The sequence below is a fragment of the Rutidosis leptorrhynchoides genome, chromosome 3, assembly GCF_046630445.1.
Source record: "Rutidosis leptorrhynchoides isolate AG116_Rl617_1_P2 chromosome 3, CSIRO_AGI_Rlap_v1, whole genome shotgun sequence".
NCBI lineage: Eukaryota > Viridiplantae > Streptophyta > Magnoliopsida > Asterales > Asteraceae > Rutidosis > Rutidosis leptorrhynchoides.
In genome coordinates, this window is record NC_092335.1 from 413,815,244 (window position 1) to 413,828,534 (window position 13,291).

Sequence of the window (13,291 nt, forward strand, 5' to 3'; positions counted from 1 at the left end):
TCGAAGTAAGAAGGGTGATGGTGTGATTATTATTGATTAAGAATTCTCTCGGAATAAGTTAGGATTCAGTGTCGCATAAGAATGAGTATCAAATACGATTCTTGGGTAGTATAGAATTTGAATTGCTGAAGTAACGGGATACAATTTCCTTTATGTATCGTTGTCCATTGTATCGGTTTCTTTCATGGCTAGAAAGTGAGCAGATTTGGTGAGGCGATCAACGATAACCCCGATAGTGTCATAACTGCCGACTGTTTTCGGTAGTTTCAGAATGAAATCCATCGTCATCCCTTCCCATTTCCATTCTGGGATCTCGGGTTGTTGAAGTAATCCAGATGGCTTTTGGCTCACTATTCTCGCGAGGTATACGAATAATCTTCTTACTATAAATAACTTTCGCTTTCGTCCTTGAAAGTCAGTCCGTTCCAACTATTTCCTCAAAGCTTTCTAACTCGGTGAGTATTAGGTTAATTTTAAGGTCCATTCCAACCAAATCTTATTATACTGCCGTGAAAATTTTTATCAACCTTCTCAAATAACATCTGCTTGTGCGCAGGTAACTAATCCTTTCCAACTACTACTATAAAACTTCCAAGTTTTGTTGGCATGAGGTCATCTCCAAATGACCCACCTGTTAATTTTTAAGGTACTATCTTAAATTACTCCTCTATCTCTGCCAACTTACCATTAGCTTGTCCTATAGAATACTTAACTCTCATGATTGTTAATGGCTTATTAGTCATCTGATAATGCTAAAAACGAACATATATTTCATAGCATTATTCCTCAAGAAAGACAAGCTTTTAGTTGCAATTGTTATATTTACAAGTGATATTCGTTTAAATAATAAAAGGTGAAGACAAAAGACAGATTCGACGAATTGAAGACGCAAACGACCAAAAAGCTCAAAAGTACAAAAGACAATCAAAGAGGTTCCAATTATTGATAAGAAACGTCTCGAAATTACAAAAGTACAAGATTCAAAACGCAAAGTACAAAATATAAAATTGTACGCAAGGACGTTCGAAAATCCGGAACCGGGACCAGAGTCAACTCTCAACGCTCGACGCAACGGACTAAAAATTACAAGTTAACTATGTATATAAACAACAACAACAACAACAGTACCCAATACCACTTGAGTGGTGTATGGGGGAGGTGAGATGTAGACAATCCTTCCCTTATCCGAGAATAAAAACAAGTCATTTCTCCACCCAGAAAAGTAGAGAAAGTCATCCCTCTCTTTATTCGGCGGATAAAGAGATTGCTTCCGAGTGGACCTCCGGCCTTTTTTTTATTTATTTATAAAAATAGTAAAAAAAAAAAAAAAAAAAAAAAAATATATATATATATATATATATATATATATATATATATATATATATATATATATATATATATATATATATATATATATTGAGACGCCATGAAAATGATAGAATCAAAATTTCATGGGTTTAAAAGTCTCCCTGAAAATCAATTTAGGCTCTAAGCGGCTAAAAAATAAAAATACTAATACTAGTACTAGTGTTAGTAAAAAATAGTTAAAAGCAATAGTAATAATATTAATACCACAAATAATATTAATAATTAATATTAACACACCCATAATACAATAATAGTAATAATAATAATAATAATAATAATAATAATAATAATATTAATAATAATAATAAAAATAATAATAATAAAAGTAATAGTAGTAGTCGTAATAGTACCAGTACTAGTAATACCAAGAGTATTATAGTAGTAGTAACAATAATAAAAATAATACTAATAGTAATAGTAATAATAATACTAATAATAGTAATAATAATAATAATAATAATAATAATAATAATAATAAAAATAATAGTAATAATAAAAATAATAATAATAAAAATAATAATAATAATAAAAACTAACAATATATATTAATTATATATATATTATATTTATAAATAAATCGTCGGCAAGAAAGACTCCAAAGAATGTGAGCTGTATTTTCAATCTCCGCGACTCGCGGAGTTTGAAGGCCAAAAATGCCGCGAGTCGTGGAGCCCCAAAGTTTGAAAATCCCTATAAAAGCAAACGAATTCTGATCGCAAAAAACACAATATATCCATCCATCTCTCTATCTATATCGTAATATATATATATATATATATATATATATATATATATATATATATATATATATATTTATAATTTATATTTTAATTTTAATTATAATTCTAATAATAAGGGTATGTTAGCGAATGTTGTAAGGGTGTAAGTCGAAATTCTGTCCGTGTAACGCTACGCTATTTTTAATCATTGTAAGTTATGTTCAACCTTTTTACATTAATGTCTCGTAGCTAAGTTATTATTATGCTTATTTAATCCGAAGTAATCATGATGTTGGGCTAATTACTAAAATTGGGTAATTGGGCTTTGTACCATAATTGGAGTTTGGACAAAAGAACGACACTTGTGGAAATTAGACTATGGGCTATTAATGGGCTTTATATTTGTTTAACTAAATGATAGTTTGTTAATGTTACTATAAAGATTTACAATTGGGCGTCCCTATAAATTACCATATACACTCAATCGGACACGATGGGCGGGGTATTTATATGTACGAATAATCGTTCATTTAACCGGACACGGGAATGGATTAATAGCCACTAGAATAATTAAAACAGGGGTGAAATTATGTACAAGGACACTTGGTATAATTGATAACAAAATATTAAAACATTGGATTACACTCAGTCGACATCCTGGTGTAATTATTAAACAAAGTATTAAAATCTTGTTACAGTTTAAGTCCCCAATTAGTTGGAATATTTAACTTCGGGTATAAGAATAATTTGACGAGGATACTCGCACTTTATATTTATGACTGATGGACTGTTATGGACAAAAACCAGACGGACATATTAAATAATCCAGGACAAAGGACAATTAACCCATGGGCATAAAACTAAAATCAACACATCAAACATCATGATTACGGAAGTTTAAATAAGCATAATTCTTTTATTTCATATTTAATTTCCTTTATTTTATATTTAATTGCACTTCTAATTATCGCATTTTTATTGTTATTTTATTTAATTGCACTTTTAATTATCGTACTTTTTAATTATCGCAAGTTTATTTTATCGCACTTTTATTATTCGTAATTTCATTATCGTTATTTACTTTACGCTTTAATTTAAGTCTTGTATTTATTTTTAATATTTTACATTTGGTTTTAACTGCGACTAAAAGTTTTAAAATCGACAAACCGGTCATTAAACGGTAAAAACCCCCCTTTTATAATAATAATATTACTTATATATATATTTGTATTTTTATAAAAGTAAACTAATATAGCGTTAAGCTTTGTTTAAAAAGATTCCCTGTGGAACGAACCGGACTTACTAAAAACTACACTACTGTACGATTAGGTACACTGCCTATAAGTGTTGTAGCAAGGTTTAAGTATATCCATTCTATAAATAAATAAATATCTTGTGTAAAATTGTATCGTATTTAATAGTTTTTCCTGTAAAAATATAAGCTATTTCGTATACACCTCGCGAAACATCAAGTATTTTTGGCGCCGCTGCCGGGGAACTCTCTTAAACGCCGGAAGCGCAACGCTAATAAAAAAAAAGATTTTTAGTTTACTTTTATTAAAAGTCGTTTTTATAAAAATACGTTTTAAATATTCGAAAATATAAAAAGAAAAACAAAAATATAAATATTTTTAAGATTTTGTTAAATATTTAATTTTTATAAAGTTTCTTTATTTTTATATAAGTTTTATTTAAGTATTTTGTTTTTATTTAAAACATAAAAAAAAAAATTAATATATATAAATCTAGCTTTAAGATTTTTATTTATAAAATTATAAAGTAATTCTATTTTTATTTAAGTTTTAAATATAAGTTTTTATTATACACATATTTTTTTTTATATAAACAGAAAAATTAAAAACAAAAAAGAAAAAAAATAAAAAAATAAAATAAAAACGCGTCAAATTTTAAACAAGCTGTCAATTGAATTTCTGAACCCCGCGACTCGCGGGGGTTTGCTGCTTTAAATACCGCAACTCGCGGAGGAGACCTGACACCGACAGAAACCCTAAACTGCAATTAATTACGGGTAATTAATTATTATTATTATTATTTAACCCTAATTATTATTATTATTATAATTAGTTTTATTTTAAGTTTTACTTTTTATTTAATTTGTTTTATTTAGTTAAATTAGTTTAATTAAATTGTAAAAGTAATACTTTTATAAAATAAATAATATAAAAATAATATTTTTATAAAAATTGTAATTTTTACAACTTTTTGTATATTTTTATATTTTGTCCCTTTTTAATCGTTTTAGCGTAATATTTGTATTTTTCGCTCATATTTAGTTTTAAACTTAGTTTTTGTCATAGTTATTTTTACTTCTAGATTTTTAGGCTTTGCCGTAGAATTCCTTAAGTGCTTTTTCTTTAGACTAAGATTTAGGTACTTTAGAATTTTGCGACGCCTTTTTAAATTTTAGTTTCTTTTTAAGTTATTTCCATTTGGGATTTAGTTTTTCCTATAAGCTTTAATATTTTTAGACGACTTTTTCCTATGTATCAATTATCATTCCAATTAGTAATCTCAATTTGCGATTATAATTTTAAGTTAGTTGTAGTAATAAGGTTAGGTTAGTCAAGTATTCTTAAGTTTTATAAGTTTCTTTTATTTTTTCGTCACCTTTTATTTTTCAACCATTTTTCTTTTTCGACCTTTTTCTGACGAACTCTTTTTCTTTCTTATTTCTCGCTATTCTAGTTTTAGGACATAGATTTTTATTCTACTTCTTATCTAAATTTCTTAAAATTACGAAAATTTATTTTAAGTGGTTAAATTGATAGACATCAAAATTTTCTGGTTCGTAGTAATAGTTGGATTTGTACGTGGACCGGGTTATTGGAGCCAAACAGTCCTCAATTATATTGAGACCAAACGAACCCTGCCCCTCTGCTGCATCTTTTGGCTATTCGAAACGTGGGCAAAATCAGAAAAGTCTATTGATTGGATAACTTATTATAATTTTTCTTTCCTTTTAAAAACTAATAGGATATTCAGTGAATGCACCGAGCAAGACGTTCACCACCTTTTGTACGTTCACCACCTGTAACTAGATCAAGACATTTAGAAAATATTACCGCCGTTGATTTCTCTTTAGAATCGTCATCCAGTCGACCAAGTACTTCAGTTCAAATTTCCGATAATCCATTTTTTGAACCCGACCTCACAATTGAGAATCCGGAGAATATTCAGGAACGATTCGTATATCCTGAACCACTAAACTTTCCTCCGGAACCACCAATCATTCAAACAGAGATTGTTGAGGAACGAACCATTAAATCAGAATCCTCTAGTGATTCCAATTCAACAAATTTAATTATGGAGAATCTGGAACCTTTAAGTAAGGAAGACCGAATGAGAGCTAAACGCACTGGCCAAGGTCACGCAATTACTCATCCAGACATTAATGCGCCAGATTATGAAATCAAAGGACAAATTCTACATATGGTGACTAATCAATGCCAATTTAGTGGTGCGCCGAAGGAAGATCCAAATGAACATCTACGTACCTTTAATAGGATCTGCACACTATTTAAAATCCGAGAAGTGGAGGATGAACAGATATATCTCATGTTATTTCCCTGGACTTTAAAGGGAGAAGCCAAAGATTGGTTGGAATCATTACCTGAAGGGGCGATTGATACATGGGACGTTTTAGTTGAAAAATTTCTTAAACAATTCTTTCCTGCATCTAAAGCCGTAAGACTTCAAGCAGAAATTGTTACGTTTACACAGAAGCCAAATGAAACTCTATATGAGGCATGGACTAGATATGGAAAGTTATTAAGAGGATGTCCGCAACATGGTTTAGACACCTGTCAAATAGTACAAATATTCTACCAAGGATGCGACATCACTACAAGAAAAGACATAGATATAGCAGCTGGTGGTTCTATTATGAAGAAAACCGAAACTGATGCTTACAAAATTATTGATAACACTGCTTCCCACTCACATGAGTGGCACCAAGAAAAAGATATCGTTAGATCATCTAAAGCAGCTAGAGCCGATTCTAGCCATGACTAAGATTCCATTTCCGCAAAGATAGATGCTGTGGAGAGATGAATGGAAAAGATGACTAAAGATATTCACTCAATACGAATTAGTTGTGAGCAGTGTGGAGGACCACATTTGACAAAAGATTGTCTCAGTATTGAATTAACAATGGAACAAAGAGAGAATATTTCATACATAAACCAAAGGCCTGGAAATAATTATCAGAATAATTATCAACCGCCAAGACCGATTTACAATCAAAACCAGAATTATAACCGAAATATTCCATACAACAACCAACAAGGTCCTAGCAATCAACAAGTATCCAATAATACTTACAATCAGCAAAGACCTAATTTTCAAAACAAACCACCACAACAAACCGATGATAAAAAACCAAATTCAGAAGATATGATGACGAAGCTAGTTGAAACTCAAACGCAGTTTTTCACATCTCAGAAACAAACTAATGAACAAAATGCTCAAGCATTTAGAAATCAACAAGCTTCTATTCAAAATCTGGAACAAGAAGTAAGTAACCTAGCAAGGTTAATAGGTGAAAGAAAACCGGGAAGTCTACCTAGTAATACAAATGCTAACCCCCGGAATGAAACAGCTAAAGCCATTACCACAAGAAGTGGTACAACACTTAAACCACCTGAAATACCTGTAACTTCTGATGAAGCTATTCCTACTCCACAAGAACCACAACCTGATCAAGATAAGGAAAAAGAACCGGTAGTTGAAAAGGTTAGTGAAGATAACACAGTTAAGGCTAAACCTTATGTTAAACCATACCAACCACCACTTCCTTACCCGAGTAAAATGAAGAAAGAGAAACTTGAAGCCGAGCAATCCAAATTCTTGGATATGTTTAAACAGATAAATATAAATCTTCCTTTCATTGATGTGATTTCAGGAATGCCTAGATATGCTAAATTCTTGAAAGATCTAATCTAAAATAGAAAGAAAATGGAAGAACTCTCGGCTGTTACTATGAATGCTAATTGTTCAGCAGTGCTGTTGAATAAGATACCAGAAAATTTATCTGATCCAGGAAGTTTCACAATTCCATGTTTTCTGGGTAGTCTTAGTTCAATAGAAGCATTGGCAGACTTAGGTGCTAGTATAAATCTAATGCCGTATTCACTATACGCTAAACTAGACCTTGGAGAATTGAAACCAACCAGAATAAGCATACAACTAGCCGATAGATCAATAAAATATCCTAGAGGGATAATGGAGAATATGCTAGTTAAAGTTGGTACTTTAGTATTTCCAGTAGATTTTGTTGTTTTGGACATGGAAGAAGATTCTCAAGTTCCTCTCATATTAGGAAGACCATTCTTAAACACGGCTAAAGCAATGATAGACGTGTTCGGTAAGAAACTGACCCTAAGTATAGAGGATGAGAGTGTTACCTTTTCAGTTGATAGAGCAATGCAATAACCACAATCTGCAGATGATACATGTTATTATATTCAAAGTATAGATGCACATGCAGAATTATTAGAAGAATTTCCAGAATTACAAGGAACAGGAGAATGTTCTTTAGGAGAAGGTAATGAACCAATTGATGAAGCTGAAATGTTAGCTACACTTATAGCTAATGGATATGAACCAACAATAGAAGAAATTCAAATGTTAAAAGAAGAAGACAGATATCGATACAAATCATCGATAGAAGAACCTCCGAAATTAGAGTTAAAGCCACTTCCAAACCATTTGGAATACGCTTATTTACATGGTGAATCTGAATTACCTGTAATAATATCATCTTCTCTTACTGAAAATGAGAAATCACAACTCATTTCTGTGTTGAAAGCTCATAAACCAGCCATTGTATGGAAGATTCATGATATTAAAGGAATAAGTCCTTCGTATTGCACACATAAAATCCTTATGGAAGAAGGTCATAAAACGTATGTGCAACGCCAACGAAGACTAAATCCTAATATGCAAGATGTAGTTAAAAAAGAGATTATTAAACTGCTAGATGCAGGTTTAATTTATCCAATCTCTGATAGTCCATGGGTAAGCCCAGTTCAATGCGTGCCTAAGAAGGGTGGCATGACTGTCATTACAAATGAGAAAAATGAGCTTATTCCTACTAGAACTGTAACAGGATGGCATGTATGTATTGATTATAGAAAATAAAATGACGCCACCAGAAAAGATCACTTTCCCTTACCTTTCATTGATCAAATGTTGGAAAGATTAGCCGGAAATAGTTACTATTGTTTTCTAGATGGATTTTCCGGATATTTTCAAATTCCAATAGCACCCGAAGATCAAGAGAAAACCACATTCACGTGCCCTTATGGTACTTTTGCTTACAAACGCATGCCATTTGGACTTTGCAACGCCCCTGCAACCTTTCAAAGGTGTATGATGGCGATTTTTCACGACATGATAGAAGAATGTGTAGTGACCCGAAATTTTCCATGTTTATATATATTAATTGAGATTGATATTTACATGATTAAATGTTTCCAACATGTTAAGCAATCAAACTTGTTAAGACTTGATTAATTGAAATATGTTTCATATAGACAATTGACCACCCAAGTTGACCGGCGATTCACGAACGTTAAAACTTGTAAAAATGATATGACGATATATATATGGATATACATATGGTTAACATGAGATTATGATAAGTAAGTATCTCCATAAGTATATTAATAATGAGTTATATACATATAAACAAGACTACTAACTTAAGGATTTCGAAACGAGACATATATGTAACGATTATCGTTGTAACGACATTTAAATGTATATATATCATATTAAGATATATTAATATATCATAATATCATGATAATATAATAATTTAACATCTCATTAGATATAATAAACAATGGGTTAACAACATTAATTGAGATCGTTAACTTAAAGGTTTCAAAACAACACTTACATGTAACGACTAACGATGACTTAACGACTCAGTTAAAATGTATATACATGTAGTGTACTTAGATGTATTAAAATACTTTTGGAAGACTTCAAGACATATATCAAAACACTCATACTTAACGAAAATGGTTACAGTTACTTTTCCATTCTTTTCTTTCATCAAGAATTCTAGTCGTATTCTTACCCGTATTATACACAGCTTCAAAACGTACTTACTATGAGTATATACCAATAGGAACTAGCATGGGATTCCACTCTTGATTATGTCATGTATGACTAATCAATTTTAACTTCTACCATGAGCTAGTCAACTAACTAGAACTCCTTTTAACCCCACTCACCACTCACCAATTACCACTCATCATTCACTCCATTTCACTTCCAATTCTCTTTCTAATTCTCTCTCAACACACTCACACTATTATGAACGTATTTTTCCAGTAGTTAATCATCATCTTCATCAAAAATCACTTCAAGAATCAAGCTATAATCATCATAGGAAGAACACTTCAAGAACACTTCAAAAATCCCTTCAAGTTTACTAATTTACTTCCAAGCTTTCTAATCCATTCCAAGTAATCATCTAAGATCAAGAAACCTTTGTTATATACAGTAGGTTATCTTTCTTATTCAAGGTAATATTCATATTCAAACTTTGATTCAATTTCTATAACTATAAACTATCTTAATTCGAGTAAAAATCTTACTTGAACTTGTTTTTGTGTCATGATCCTACTTCAAGAACTTTCAAGCCATCCAAGATCCTTTGAAGCTAGATCATTTCTTGTCACTTCCAGTAGGTTTACCTACTAAACTTGAGGTAGTAATGATGTTCATAACATCATTCGATTCATATATATATAAACTATCTTATTCGAAGGTTTAAACTCGTAATCACTAGAACATAGTTTAGTTAATTCTAAACTTGTTCGCAAATAAAAGTTAATCCTTCTAACTTGACTTTTAAAATTAACTAAACACATGTTCTATATCTATATGATATGCTAACTTAATGATTTAAAACCTGGAAACACGAAAAACACCGTAAAACCGGATTTACGCCGTCGTAGTAACACCGCGGGCTGTTTTGGGTTAGTTAATCAAAAACTATGATAAACTTTGATTTAAAAGTTGTTATTCTGAGAAAATGATTTTTATTATGAACATGAAACTATATCCAAAAATTATGGTTAAACTCAAAGTGGAAGTATGTTTTCTAAAATGGTCATCTAGACGTCGTTCTTTCGACTGAAATGACTACCTTTACAAAAACGACTTGTAACTTATTTTTCCGACTATAAACCTATACTTTTCTGTTTAGATTCATAAAATAGAGTTCAATATGAAACCATAGCAATTTGATTCACTCAAAACGGATTTAAAATGAAGAAGTTATGGGTAAAACAAGATTGGATAATTTTTCTCATTTTAGCTACGTGAAAATTGGTAACAAATCTATTCCAACCATAACTTAATCAACTTGTATTGTATATTATGTAATCTTGAGATACCATAGACACGTATACAATGTTTCGACCTATCATGTCGACACATCTATATATATTTCGGAACAACCATAGACACTCTATATGTGAATGTTGGAGTTAGCTATACAGGGTTGAGGTTGATTCCAAAATATATATAGTTTGAGTTGTGATCAATACTGAGATACGTATACACTGGGTCGTGGATTGATTCAAGATAATATTTATCGATTTATTTCTGTACATCTAACTGTGGACAACTAGTTGTAGGTTACTAACGAGGACAACTGACTTAATAAACTTAAAACATCAAAATATATTAAAAGTGTTGTAAATATATTTTAAACATACTTTGATATATATGTATATATTGTTATAGGTTCGTGAATCAACCAGTGGCCAAGTCTTACTTCCCGACGAAGTAAAAATCTGTGAAAGTGAGTTATAGTCCCACTTTTAAAATCTAATATTTTGGGATGAGAATACATGCAGGTTTTATAAATGATTTACAAAATAGACACAAGTACGTGAAACTACATTCTATGGTTGAATTATCGAAATCGAATATGCCCTTTTTTATTAAGTCTGGTAATCTAAGAATTAGGGAACAGACACCCTAATTGACGCGAATCCTAAAGATAGATCTATTGGGCCTAACAAACCCCATCCAAAGTACCGGATGCTTTAGTACTTCGAAATTTATATCATATCCGAAGGGTGTCCCGGAATGATGGGGATATTCTTATATATGCATCTTGTTAATGTCGGTTACCAGGTGTTCACCATATGAATGATTTTTATCTCTATGTATGGGATGTGTATTGAAATATGAAATCTTGTGGTCTATTGTTACGATTTGATATATATAGGTTAAACCTATAACTCACCAACATTTTTGTTGACGTTTAAAGCATGTTTATTCTCAGGTGAATATTAAGAGCTTCCGCTGTTGCATACTAAAATAAGGACAAGATTTGGAGTCCATGTTTGTATGATATTGTGTACAAACTGCATTCAAGAAACTGATTTCGATGTAACATATTTGTATTGTAAACCATTATGTAATGGTCGTGTGTAAACAGGATATTTTAGATTATCATTATTTGATAATCTACGTAAAGCTTTTTAAACCTTTATTTATGAAATAAAGGTTATGGTTTGTTTTAAAAATGAATGCAGTCTTTGAAAAACGTCTCATATAGAGGTCAAAACCTCGCAACGAAATCAATTAATATGGAACGTTTTTAATCAATAAGAACGGGACATTTCAGTTGGTATCAGAGCGTTGGTCTTAGAGAACAAGAATTTTGCATTAGTGTGTCTTATCGAGTTTGTTAGGATGCATTAGTGAGTCTGGACTTCGACCGTGTTTACTTGAAAAATGATTGCTTAACAAATTTTGTTGGAAACTATATATTTTTAACATGTGAATATTATGTGATATAATAATCTCTTAACGTGTTTGATATTATGTGATAGATGTCTACCTCTAGAACAAGTCCCATTGACTCACCTAATAATAATGAAGAGTCAAATGTAAATTGGAATGATTCGTGGACTGATTCACAAGTTCCCGAAGAGGAACCGGAAGAAGAGTCGGAACCGGAAGAAGAATCGGAACCGGAAGAAGAATCGGAACCGGAAGAAGAAATAGAACCGGTGGGGGAAATAATAAAACGGTTAAGTAAAAGAAAATCCTCAACCAACCGACCAAGGTTAATTATGGTCAATGGTGTTTCCGACAAGGAAGCAAAATATTGGGAGGATTACCAATTCTCCGATGAATCGGATTCCGACGAGAATTCCGATGATGTTATAGAAATTACCCCAACTGAATTTAAAAAGGCAAAAGAAAATAATAAGGGAAAGGGCATAAAAATAGAGAAATCTAATTCCAACCCCGATGAACTTTATATGTATCGTCAACCCCCGAAGTCCTTAAGTTGTAACAATGACCCGGGAACCTCTAAACCACCAGGTTTTTCTAAACCAATGTGGAAAACGACGTCTCGTATTAGGGGAACATCATATATCCCTAGAAACTTGGCAAAACAAACCAAAACCGAAGAAGAAGAAACAAGCGAGTCAGAATAAGATAGTTGTATTCGTGTGGTGTAATATATGTAATATAGTGTGCTTATGCTTTATGATATATGTAAAAATTGCTTGTATTAATAAGTATTTTTTTTATGAATCTAACTCTTGTCTATTTTACAGTATAAAAACACAAAATGGATATACAACCCAATATTTTAAGAGACCTACCCGGAGACATGATTGATGAAATCTTGTCTAGAGTCGGTCAGAATTCTTCGGCACAACTATTTAAGGCGAGATCAGTTTGTAAGACATTCGAAGAATGTTCCAAGAATGCCTTGGTTTATAAAAGGCTTTCGTTCGAAAGATGGGGGATATCACATTGGGAAATCCATAAGTTACGATGTGTTTACTTTGACGCATATATTGCGGGGAACCCAAATGCTATTTTACGCAATGGGTTAAGAAATTATTTTGACTCAATATATCCGAATATTGGACTTCGTGATTTAGAAAAAGCGGCTAACATGCAACATAAAGAAGCATGTTATGCTTACGGATTAGTAATGTTCGCTTCTCACCAAAGTGAGAACAAGAACATCGGCCTACAACTATTAAACAAAACGTTCCCACAAGTGACGGAGTCGGTAATTGGGGTAAGAAATGAGGTTTTTAGATTGTTACGGGACTGTTGGACATTACGTAACCCTCGTCCCTTTGACGACGTTACAACACGCTGTCTTATCAACGGCCATAATGGTT